Source organism: Somniosus microcephalus, chromosome 10, assembly GCF_052327205.1.
Source record: "Somniosus microcephalus isolate GS21.2 chromosome 10, FLI_Smic_1.0, whole genome shotgun sequence".
In the NCBI taxonomy this organism is placed as follows: domain Eukaryota; kingdom Metazoa; phylum Chordata; class Chondrichthyes; order Squaliformes; family Somniosidae; genus Somniosus; species Somniosus microcephalus.
This window is the reverse complement of record NC_140996.1, coordinates 127,461,753-127,474,470: the sequence shown is the minus strand read 5'-3', so window position 1 is coordinate 127,474,470 and position 12,718 is coordinate 127,461,753.

Genomic DNA, 12,718 nt, shown 5'->3' with positions numbered 1-12,718 from the left:
TGCATTTAACACTCACAGACACCAGCTCAGAAACTGGCACTGTGCGGAACTTAGAGGGTGGTGTAGATGCAGGATTTGCACATGGTGAGGCACCAGGCACGAGTGGGCTGCAGCAAGGACAAGGGGAAAGGGTAGCTCGGGGGCCAGCTCCATGGGAGCCAGCTCCCTGGAGGGCAAGTTTGCGCACCGATTCTGCTGCACACGACTCAGATGATGACATCGATGGGGAGGCCTTCAGAAGAAGGGTGATGGGCATGCACACAGAAATCCTAGGTGCAATGGCAAGCCTGCCAGAGAGCCTCTTGTCAAGGAGCATGGAGGAGTCTGGCTCCAAAATTGGATGGGGCTTTGCACAGAGCTTGGAGCCGATGATTTCCAGGATGGAAATGATGACAACTCCAGGAGAGACCTTGTAGATCCAGCCATGATGCTGCATGTGATGGGCGATGTCGCGGCTTCCATTGCAGTAGAGGCAGAAGCGAACCAACGTCTCAGTGCTGCAGTGGAAGGTTAGACTGCTGCCATCGTGGCTGGGTTTACGAGTCTCGAAAGGGGCTTGCTGGGTATGCACAGTACTCCAGCAATCTGTCCCCCAACAAATGGCTAGGAATACTGAGGCACCACCCCGGGGGAGTGGCAGTGGCTCTGTGGAGCAAGAACCTGCTGTCCTCTCTCAGGATGACAGTATTCGTACTCCCACCACTGCCACTCCGCATTGCCCTTGCCGCTGCCTGTCAGCCAGCCAGTCCACACTGCTGCCGCTGATGCCGAGGTGGTGCAGTGTACAGCTGGGCCTTCTAGGTCCAGAGCTGCTCGAGGTCATCCTGCAAGGCTATCTGTAGTCTCCCCCATGATAACTCAACAGCCTTCCACCAGCCATGCAGCAGCCACTGACGGATAACTGCATAGGAGCATTAGAGTAGGAAAGGACATGTGAACGACAGGGACTAAGGGATTGCACAAAGGTGATTAGTTCATATTGTAATGTTCATTGAATACTTATAATTGTACTAATTTTGTTTGGAATGTTTGTTTTGTGGTGTCTCTCATTTCACCTTTGTGCCCATGACAGAAGGATGGTATGATGGGGATGTGTTGAGCAACGGGGAGCTGATGTTTCATTCATTGGAATCGGAGTCTAATTAGGTGTTCACGGACAGCCTGTCCAGAAGGGGGATTGCTGCCTGCCTCCACCCTTCCTCCTCCTCCTCCTCTTCCTCTCGCTCCCCTTCATCTTCCTTCTCCTCCTCCTCTTCTCCCTGATCCTCTTCCTGAAGTAGTCCCGCAATCCCTGGTGGCAGGGGCTGTGCCCTCATTTTGGCCAAATTATGAAGCATGCAGCAGACCACCACGAAATGGGACACCTGCTCCAGCGAGCACTGGAGGGCTCCTCCCGATCGGTCAAGGCAACAGAACCATTGCTTCAGCAGCCCAATGATCTGCTCGATGATGTTCCTGGTGTCAGCATGGCTCTCATTATATGAGTGCTGGGCAGCAGTGGTGGGGTTGCGGAGGGAAGTCATGAGCCAGGTAGGGAGCAGATAGCCCCTGTCTCCGAGCAGCCACCCATGGGTTTGGCATAGTCGCTGGAAGATTGTCGCAGGATGAAGGCATCATGGCTGCTGTCAGGATAGCGGGCATTGATCATCAGGATGCACTGGGCGTGGTCACACAACAACTGCACATTAAGTGATTGGTAGCTTTTGCAGTTACGGAAGATCTCAGGAATGTTATGCGGTGCCCACAAAGCCACATGGGTGCAGTATTTGGCTCCCTGCACCATGGGGAAGCCCACTATCCTGGCAAAGCCACATGCGTACTCCTCCTGCTTCTCTCCGTTCAGAGAGAAGGCAACATAATCCCTTCTCCTGGTGTAGAGCGCCTCTGTGACCCCCTGGATGCAGCGATGGTTGATGAACTGGGAGATGGTAGCTATGCCTCTTGCTGCAGACTGGAAAGATCCACTGGCGAAAAAATTGCAGGCCACAGTGACCTTGAGGGCTACTGGGAGAGCCGTGGTTGCCCTGCTCTGAGGTGCAGGTCTGGATGCAGGAGGTGGCAGAGTTCTGTGACCTACTCCTTGGTGAAGCAAAGCCTCCTAATACATTGCTCCTTGCTTAAGTGGAGATAGAGAAGTGCTCTCAGGATAACCCTAGGTGGGTAAGGCCTCCTGTTGAGAGCCCTCCTGGCCCTGGTAAATAAAAAAATAGGACCTCAAAGGTAGTAATCTCAGGATTGCTACCAGTGCCACATGCTAGTCAGTGTAGAAATAGAAAGATATTTCAGATGAATACGTGGCTAGAGGAATAGAGCAAGGGGGAGGGATTCAAATTCCTGGGACATTGGAACTGGTTCTGGGGGAGGTGGGACCAGTACAAACAGGACGGTTTGCACCTGGGTAACACCGGAACTGATGTGTTATGGGGAGTGTTTGCTACTGCTGTTGGGGAGGGTTTAAACTAAAATGGCAGGGGGTTGGGAACCTGTGTCGGGAGACAGAGGAAAGAAAAGCAAGGATAGAAACAAAAGACAGGAAGGAGAAAAGCAAAAGTGGAAGGCAGAGAAATCAAGTGTGTAAATGAAACAGGGCCACAGTAAATCATAATTCTAAAAGGACTAATAGTGTTAAAAAATCAAGACTGAAGGCTTTGTGTCTTAATGCGAGGAGCATTCGTAAAAAGGTGGATGAATTAGCTGAGCAAATAGAGGTAAACGGATATGATATAATTGGGATTACGGAGACATGGCTCCAGGGTGACCAAGACTGGGAATTCAACATCCAGGGGTATTCAATATTCAGGAAGGACAGGAAAAAAGGAAAAGGAGGTGGGGTAGCATTGTTTGTTAAAGAGGAGATTAACACAATAGTAAGGAAGGATATTAGCTCTGATGATGTGGAATCTGTATGGGCAGAGCTGAGAAATACCGAGGGGCAGAAAACATTAGTAGGAGTTGTATACAGACTCCCAAACAGTAATGCTGAGGTTGGGGATGGCATTAAATGGGAAATTAGAGACGCGTGCAATAAGGGCACAGCAGTTATCATGGGTGACTGAATCTACATATAGATTGGGCTAACCAAATTAGTAACAATACTCTGGAGGAGGAATTCCTAGAGTGTATACGGAATGGTTTCCTGGACCAATATGTCGAGGAACCAACTAGAGATCAGGCCATCTTAGACTGGGTATTATAAGAACATAACATAAACATAAGTTATGTAATGAGAAAGGATTAATTAGCAATTTTTTTGTGCGAGGCTCCTTGGGGAGGAGTGACCATAATATGATAGAATTCTTCATTAAAATGGAGAGTGAAGTATTTGACTCAGAGACTAGGGTCCTGTATTTAAATCAAGGAAACTATGATAATATGAGGCACAAGTTGGCTAGGATGGATTGGGGAACATTATTTAAAAGGTTGACGGTGGATAGGCAATGGCAAACATTTAAAGATCACATGGATGTACCACAGAATTTGTTCATCCCTGTTTAGCATAAAAATAAAACAAAAAGGGTGACTCAACCATGGCTAACAAGGGAAATTAGGGATAGCATAAGATCCAAGGAGAGGACATATAATTTGGCCAGAAAAAGCAACAAACCTGAGGATTGGGAGCAGTTTAAGATTCAGCAAAGGAGGACAAAGGGATTAATTAAGAGGGGGGAAATAGATTCTGAGAGTAAGCTTGCTGGAACATAAAAACTGACTGTAAAAACTTCTATTCTTATGTGAAGAGAAAAAAATTGGTGAAGTCAAGCATAGGTCCCTTGCAGTCAGAATCAGGGGAATTTATAATGGGGAACAAAGAAATGGCAGACCAATTAAATACACACTTTGGTTCTGTCTTCACAAAGGAGGACACAAATAACCTCCCAGAGATGTCGGGGAACATAGGGTCTAATGAGAGGGAGGAACTGATAGAAATCAGTATTAGTAGGGAAATGGTGTTAGGGAAATTGACGGGATTGAAGACCGATAAATCCCCAGGGCCTGATAATCTACATCCTAGGGTACTTAAGGAAGTGGCCCTAGAAATAATAGATGCATTGCTGGGCATCTTCCAAAATTCGATAGACTCTGGAACAGTTCCCATGGATTGGAGGATAGCTAATGTAACAACACTATTTTAAAAAAGGTGGTAGAGAGAAAATGGGGAATTATAGACTGGTAAGCCTGACATCGGTAGTGGGGAAAATGCTAGAGTCCATTATAAAAGATGTAATATCAGAGCACTTGGAAAACAGTGACAGGATCGGACAAAGTCAACATGAATTTACAAAAGGTAAATCATGCTTGACGATTCTACTGGAATTTTTTGAGGATGTAACTGGTAGAATAGATAAGGGAGAACCAGTGGATGTGGTGTATTTGGACTTTCAGAAGGCTTTCGATAAGGTCCCGCATAAGAGATTAGCGTGCAAAGTTAAGGCACATGGGATTGGGGGCAACGTATTGACTTGGATAGAGAACTGGTCGGCAGACAGGAAGCAAAGAGTTGGAATAAACGCGTCTTTTTCCGAGTGACAGGCAGTGACTAGTGGGGTACTGCAGGGATTGGTGCTAGGACCCCAGCTATTCACAATATATATAAATGATCTAGATGAGGGAACTAGATGTAATATCTCCAAGTTTGCAGATGACACAAAGCTGGGTGGGCGTGTGTGCTGTGTGGAGGATGCAGATAAACTCCAGTATGAATTGGACAGGTTGGGTGATTGGGCAGATGCATGGCAAATGCAGTATAATGTGAGTAAATGCGAGGTTATCCACTTCGGTGGCAAAAACAGGAAGACAGATTATTATCTGAACTGCAATAGATTGGGAAAAGGGGAAGTGCAACAGACCTGGGTGTCCTTGTGCACCAGTTGCTGAAGGTAAGCATGCAGGTGCAGTAGGCGGTTAAGAAGGCAAATGGTATGTTGGCCTTCGTAGCGAGAGGTTTTGAGTACAAGAACAAGGATGTCTTGCTGCAGTTGTACAAGGCCTTGGTGAGACCACACCTTGAGTATTGTGTGCAGTTTTGGTCGCCTTATCTGAGGAAGTATATTCTTGCCATGGAGGGAGTACAGCGAAGATTCACCAGACTCATACCTGGGATGGCAAAAATGACGTATGAGGAGAGATTGGGTCGATTGGGCTTATACTCGCTGGAGTTTAGAAGAATGAGAGGGGATCTCATTGAAACTTATAAAATTCTAACAGGACTAGACAGACTAGATGCAGGAAGGATGTACACGATGGTTGGGGAGTCCAGAACCAGGGGTCACAGTCTAAGGATAAGGGGTAAGCCATTTAGGACAGAGATGAGGAGGAATTTCTTCGCGCAGAGAGTGGTGAACCTGTGGAATTCTCTACCACAGAAGGCAGTTGAGGCCAATTCATTAAATATATTCAAGAAGGAGTTAGATATATTTCTTAATGCTAAAGGGATCAAGGGATATGGGGAGAAGGCAGGGACAGGGTACTGAATTTGGATGATCGGTCATGATCTCATTGAATGGCGGAGCAGGCTCGAGGGGCCGAATGGCCTACTCCTGCTCCTATCTTCTATGTTTCTATGTTTCGATGTTCCCTCCTCCTCCCTCTGTGCATATCTTCTCCTCTTCTTCACTGCCTCTGCTCCCTCTCCCGAACATACTCGAGCGCGAGGGGGACTGCAAGTAAAGGCCCCATCTCTGTGAGCAAGTGGTGTGAGCAGAAGCCTTATATAAGAATGATGAAGGTGTTCTCCGCTTGCACCAACTCTCCCTGTCACCTTAGGAGTTTGAAACAAGTTTAGAAAGCTACAAGAGTTGCTGACAGTTGCACCGAGCCAGTTAAACTGAAAAAGCATGTTAACAGCAAGTCATTGCTGATGCTCCCTTTAAATTGTGCTGCTGGAGGCTCCTTCCTGCTTGTGAGCACTTGGTAAGCTGGTCATAAGTAACACAGGCCGGTAAATTGAGCAGCAAATGTGAAAATTGCAAATTGGGCATCAGGTGAGTGTTGCACACTCACTGACGTCACGATCTGCATAATCTACATACCTCCAGCGAGCAGGGACTTCAGCAGCGTTACCTACCTGCTGAAAATGGCGGCTGCTACGGGAACCACAGGAAGTGGCAGAACTGTGGTAGCTGCCATTTTTTTTCACCAAAATGGGCCTTAACAGCCACGCGAACACCTCCAATATCTAGGCCCCTGTGTATGATTGGCAGAGGTTCAACAAATGTTCAGACTACATTTATCTCCCTAATGGAATGGAAGTGGAAGCTACCTAGGGGTCCACACCAGGACCAAGGCCTGTACCCTCAAAGCAGAGGAAAATTTAAAAACATTTCAAAGGAGCCTCCTTTTGAAGGGGCCAATGGGGACTCACAACATATATGCATTGAGGAAACCCATACCTTCATCCCCTGCCCAGCCTAGCCACCTCCGCCAGATTTTTGTCCTTAGGCTAATGACGGGCCCTCTTAATGCAATCCTAGTGGTGTGGGTGCCCATCTTTCCAGAAGGAAACAAGGGCAGATGTCGATGATGAAGTCCAACACTGCCTTCATTGTGCCAGTGCAGCCTTCGGTTGCCTAAGGAAGAGAGTGTTTGAAGACCAGGACCTCAAACCCGGCACTAAGCTCATGGTCTACCGAGCAGTAGTGATACCCACCCTCCTGTATGCTTCAGAGACATGGACCGTGTACAGCAGGCACCTCAAAGCACTGGAGATGTACCACCAATGCTGCCTTCGCAAGATCCTGCAAATCCACTGGCAGGGTAGGCACACCAACGTCAGTGTTCCCGCTCAGGCTAACATCCACAGCATCAAAGCTCTGACTACGCTCGATCAGCTCTGATGGATGGGCCATATCGTCCGCATGCCCGATACGAGACTCTCAAAACAAGCGCTCTACTTGGAGCTCCGACACAGCAAGAGAGCCTCAGGTGGGCAGAGGAAACGTTTCAAGGGCACCCTCAAAGCCTTCTTGAAAAAGTGCAACATCCCCACCGACACCTGGGAATCCCTGGCCCAAGACCACACAAAGTGGAGGAGAAGCATTCGGGAAGGCGCCGAACACCTTGAGTCTGTTTGCCGGGAGCAAGTGGAAGCCAAGCGCAAGGAGCGCACGTCAACCCAAGCACCCCACCCACCCACCCCTTCAACCACCGTCTACCCCACCTGTGACAGACACTGTAGGTCCCGCATTGGACTCATCAGTCACCTGAGAACTCATTTTTATTGTGGAAGCAAGTCATCCTCGGTTCTGAGGGACTGCCTAAGAAGAGAGGAAGAGGGTGCCCGCCATTGTTAGGCAAATTATGGTACCTGCCCTGATCCAGTTTGTCAGGGTCCGCTGCAGATGTTCCTGATAGGTGTAATTCTGCTGTCAGTGCTTGGATCACACGTTTGTGGGTTTTCGGTGCTTTTATTCAAAGGCGCCGCCTAACAACCATGGATTCCCAATTTATATGGGCAAAATTAAAAATCAGCCTACTTCCAATGTAAAGGCAGTGAAACAGCATTGATATCCTAATGCTGCCTCTTTTGCTGCATTAACTTATTCCTGCACCAGGGGTACACCCTCCCCTTGAAAATGTGCATCAAAGTAATTGATCTCCATACTTCCATTTGGCTACGTCCCTATTACAACACTCCAAAAACCATACTGCATTGCATCTTTCTTCAGTGTTTAGGTATATCAATGTGATGAATTCAAAAGTAGAGTTGGATCATCATGAATATGGTATAAATTATAAGTCATAAAACATACATTTATTTTAAAAAGGTATCTTTGAAATACATTAGTCACTGGGCTCTGAGAGGCTCTTTCACCCTTATACAGCTTTCACAATGGTCTTGTGAATAACTCATGCAGTTACTTGTTCAATTTATTATTGATTGAGAAACCACTGTTTTGTATTTTGGCTTGAATGGGATTGCTGTGATAGTATTTCCAACAACAACTTGCCTTTATATAGAACCTTTAACATAGGAAAATGTACCACGGCCCTTCATAGAAGCCTAATAAGACTAAAATTGACACCCAGCCAAAGAAGGAGATACTAGGACAGGTGACTAAATGCTTTTCAAAAAGGCAAGTTTTAAGGAGGGTCTGAAAGTATGAGAGAATGGTGGGGAGACAGATTTAGGGAGGGAATTCCAGAGCTTAAGGTCAAGACAGCTGAAGGCACTGCCGCCAATGGCAGGGTGGAGGGTGTGGGGATGCAAAAGAGACTTGAGTTGGAGGAACTCAGAGTTCTTGAAGGGTTGTAGGGCTGGAGGAGGTTACAGAGCAAGGGAGGGGCAAGGCCATGGAGGAAGTTGAACACAAGAATGAGAATTTTAAAATTGAGGCATTGGTGGATCAGGAGCCAATGTACATCAGCAATGTAGTTCCATCATTCAAATAGAAAGAGTGCCATTTTTACCCACCTAATACTGTTGCTGTTGCTTTCGTTTATTCACTGTTGCTGCACACCACCCAGAAATAGCCTCTAGGGGTTCAAAATGCATTTCAAAATTCTATCTTTTGTGAATGTAATTTACTGAATGCTCATACTTGTTTCATATGTAGTTGAGTCCAACAAACTGTCTGAAATGAGTATTATCTTTCTTTATAGTGTGTGAATAAAACTGATATATTACCCCATGGGACAACATTCCTTGTGATTGAAAATATTAGTGATCCAAATCCTCCAAAACTCACCCCAGTATCTTTTAAAATTAAGCCTTGTTCTAAAATTTCTGCAGTACATCAATATATAACATAATAACTAGTGCCTCAGAGAATACAAACAATAAGGAAATAATCCCAATTTTCATGCATTTTATTTCTGTACAATAACTATGGTGGTTTTACAGGAATGAATTGTAGAAAGTTGATGGAAATTGTGCCACTGTTCTGCAGACTGATAAAGAACTTATCTCAAATAGGAAAGAACAGGATTATATTGGGTAGCCTGGTGTGTAAATGTGATGATTTTCATTTCAAATATTCACTGGAAAATAGGCTATTTTAAATAAAATTGTTTTAGAACTGTTGATTAAAGGGGTAAAACATTTTTGGTAAAATAGTTATATGTATTCAGCTGTGCAAGTAAACTATTCATAATAATTGTTATGCATAATTCACCGAGTATGCACATAAGTGATCCCTGCACAAAACCACGCTAATCCTTAAAGTGAATGTAATTAAATAATTCTGTTGACTCAAGGAAGTTTATCATAAACCAAGCAGCTTGCACATGCAAATGAGTTACATTAAATGCACAAAACTTAATTAGCTGGAGTTTGAAAGGTGTATACACTATTTTATTTTAACCCACTGTGTTAACTGTTACAGCTTCAATAACCTATCATAATTATTTTAAATGATTGCTTGGATGTAAGTATATCCTTTCAGTTAGCATTTTATTCAAACCCTCTCACTATCTCCAGAAAAACATTCCATTACATACAACGAGGCAGCTGAATGAAAAATGCATGTGAGTTGGAATATCTAGGTTTGGTGTGTTGCTCCACGCTTGTGTTACTGAGGCCCATGCAACAAACTGCACGCCAGCTAGAGCTGTTTTTATTACTTTCAGCAGTATACAGTCAGATCCTGTGCTTTGACTTCACCATCTCCATCAACTCCAAGGTACAATTTGCTTTATTTCATGACATTGTTCTTTATGTATTTGATGTCAACATCAAGAAACTAATATTATAAACCAGATGTTCAAACTGAATAAATAATCTACAAATATATTTGTTAACAGTAGTTTAGATGTATTTTACCCCTACGTTTACCTGTGTTTGGTTTAAATTTAGAATTCCAGATCCCCATCTCTCATGACGCTAGAGTGTGTTCTTCCATTATGTTGCAATGTTTCTGTAGCTCCAGCTTAAAACTAATAAATAATAAACTGCTTCAGCACCAGGTTATACTCAGCACCACAATTCCATTTCAGCATCATCAGACACATAGTTCAAGCCATTTAACTTTCATATGAGAGATTGCAATGGACTGAAATCCAGTTGTGTTTACAAATTAACATTTGCACCTGGTTGACTGCCTGGTTATTGCTGCATGGATTGATGGAGCCACCTGCATGTTTCACAAAAATATTGCTTTTGATAGTCAAAAGGGGAGCTTCATGCAAACCTGTTTTCAGGAGTGCCCTGCTCTCAACTAGTGCAGAATAATGCCTGCTGTACAAAGTGTGACAAAGTTGATCTATCTGCTGCAATTTGATAGGCTGATCAGAGACAATGGCCGGGATTTTACTTACGTGGGCGGGTCCGGTGCGAGCGATGTCGGTGGTGATTTGCGGCCCCACTGCTGGCTCCATCCCGCTGTCCAAAATGAACTTATGTTAATAGGGCTTGTTAAGCCCGCCCAGCACGTTTCCCGGTCCAATTAGAGGGAGTGGGTCGGGTGACGTCATTCATGATGGGTCATCAACCTGTTTCCTTAAAGGGACTATGGCCACATTTCTTTTGACGTTTATGCTGTCAGTGCTGCAAACACTGACAATGACTACACAGAGGCAGAGGTCTGCACACAGGTTCTCCCATGACTCCCTCCATATGCTTATGGAGGGAGTCAGAGCACGTAGCGAGATCCTCTTCCCTTCCTATGGGCGGAAGAGACCTCCCCAGGAGACCAAAACAGCCTGGTTGGAGATTGCAGAGGAGGTCACAAGTAGAGATGTGGTCAGGAGGACCTGGGTGTAGTGGCACAAACATTTCAATGATCTCATTAGATCACAAAACATTAGTATAAAGCCACACTCAACCTCATCCTGCTGTGCCTCTCATCACATCCCCATCACTCTGCCTTCCCTACCCTACTCCTGCACATCCTTACTCACACCAACTTACCTTGCACCTCACCCATTCCGCTTGCTCTCTCTACATTATCACATCCCCATCTCACTAGCCACCCCTCACACTCACCCTCATCCTAGTCGAATCATACCAACTAACAACACACAAGGGTAGCCACTTGGGTGTTTTATCCAATGTTTATGTGAAGTTTGTATTAATGTGCTGTCAAACATTGAAACCTTTATTTTCAACACTTTGCATTCTTGGACAGATTTGTGTGCACCTTTGGCTTAGTGAGATGCAGTGAATGGGGATACATCAAAGTCTTGAGTGCGAGTCATCAAAGAGTGCTGAGAGTTTGGGTAAGTGTGAGGTAGGGTAAGTGGGGTGTTAGGTGCTCTTTTCAAACTTTAACTCTGTGGGTTGTAGTTAATAAGGCCTTTCTGGTGCAGAGTGACTGTTGGTAAACCATTTAACTGGTGTAACTAGAGGGATTGATTTAATTTAAACCCAATTAATTAAAGGGGATACTAGCATCTAAAATCGGGCAGAGGGTGTCCATAACTAACAATAAAAAATTTAATTAAATACATAGAATGGAGCAGGTGATGTGTTACTGTTGCGAGATGTGGGAGCCAGTGAACCCCATTGAGGCTCACGGTGATTACGTCTGTGACAAGTGTCTGCTGCTACAGGAACTCCAGCTCCGTGTTGATGAGCTGGAGTCTGAGCTTCAGACACTGCGACACATCAGGGAGGGGGAGAAGTACCTGGACTCTGTGTATCAGGAGGTGGTCACACCTATGAAGTTAATTAATTCAGATGTAGCCCATGGTCAGGGACAGGACAGTGTGACTACAAGTGAGGCAGGTACAGGGATCCAGGAGGTAGAGCTGGAGGAGCCGCAGCCCTTGCTCTTGTCCAACAGGTTCAAGGTTCTTACTCACCGTGGGGACGGGAGCAGGGACTGCAGGGAGGATGAGCAACCTGGCCACAGCACCATGGAACGGGGGTCCATTCAAGAGGGGGGAGTAAATAGAAATGTTGTAGTGGTAGGGGATAGTATTATTAGGGGGATAGATAGCGTTCTCTGCAGCCGAGAGCGAGAGTCCTGAAGGCTGTGTTGCCTACCCGGTGCCAGGGTTAAGGACATCTCCTCTGGGCTGGAAAGAAACTTGCAGTGGGAGGGAGTGGATCCAGTTGTCGTGGTCCATGTTGGTACAAACGACGTAGATAGGACTAGGAAGCCGGTTCTGTTAAAGGAGTATGAGCAGCTAGGGGTCAAATTAAAAAACAGAACCTCAAGGGTAATAATCTCTGGATTATTACCTGAGCCACGAGCGAATTTGGCTAGGACAAATAAAATTAGAGAGTTAAATGCGTGGCTCAAAGATTGGTGTGGGAGAAATGGGTTTTGCTTCCTGGGACACTGGCACCAGTACTGGGGCAGGAGGGAGCTGTTCCATTGGGATGGGCTTCACTTGGCCGGTGCTGGGACTAGAGTCCTGGCGGATCATATAACTAGGGCTGTAGAGAGGGCTTTAAACTAACTAGTGGGGGGGAGGTTCCTAGAGAGCAAATAATAAAAATGACAACAGAGAAGGTCATAGACTTAGGTAGCAGTGGGGAAATTAAAAACCAGAGCGTGTCAGGAAGGGGCAGAAGGTATGGAGTAAAAGGTAAAGTAATAAAAAGGGCAAAAGCAGGAACTAAGTGTCACAAAACATATTTGAAAGTTCTCTATCTGAATGCACGTAGCATTCGTAACAAAATAGACGAGTTAATGGCACAAATAACTACATATGGGTATGATCTTGTGGCCATTACAGAAACATGGCTGCAGGGTGACAATGCCTGGGAATTAAACATACCAGGTTATTTAACGATCAGGAAGGACAGGCAGGAAGGAAGGGGAGGTGGGGTGGCTAT